Source organism: Galeopterus variegatus, unplaced genomic scaffold (assembly GCF_000696425.1).
Source record: "Galeopterus variegatus unplaced genomic scaffold, G_variegatus-3.0.2 Scaffold80, whole genome shotgun sequence".
NCBI lineage: Eukaryota > Metazoa > Chordata > Mammalia > Dermoptera > Cynocephalidae > Galeopterus > Galeopterus variegatus.
In genome coordinates this window covers 579,230-579,450 of record NW_007726191.1, presented here as the reverse complement: position 1 = coordinate 579,450, position 221 = coordinate 579,230, and positions in this window count along the sequence as shown.

Genomic DNA, 221 nt, shown 5'->3' with positions numbered 1-221 from the left:
TCCCCTTACCGGTCATCTTTAAAAAAAAAAAAAAAAGAAAATCGAGAAAACAACTGCAGTGGATTGAATTGTGTCCCCCCAAAGTTTAATATGGTGGAGGCTTGATCCCCACTGTGACAGTGTTAAGAGGGTGGGAAATCCTATTACGGTAACTGAAAGGTGGGGCCTTGAAGAGGTGATTAGATTGTGAAGACCTTGCCGTAGTGAATGGATTGGTCCAT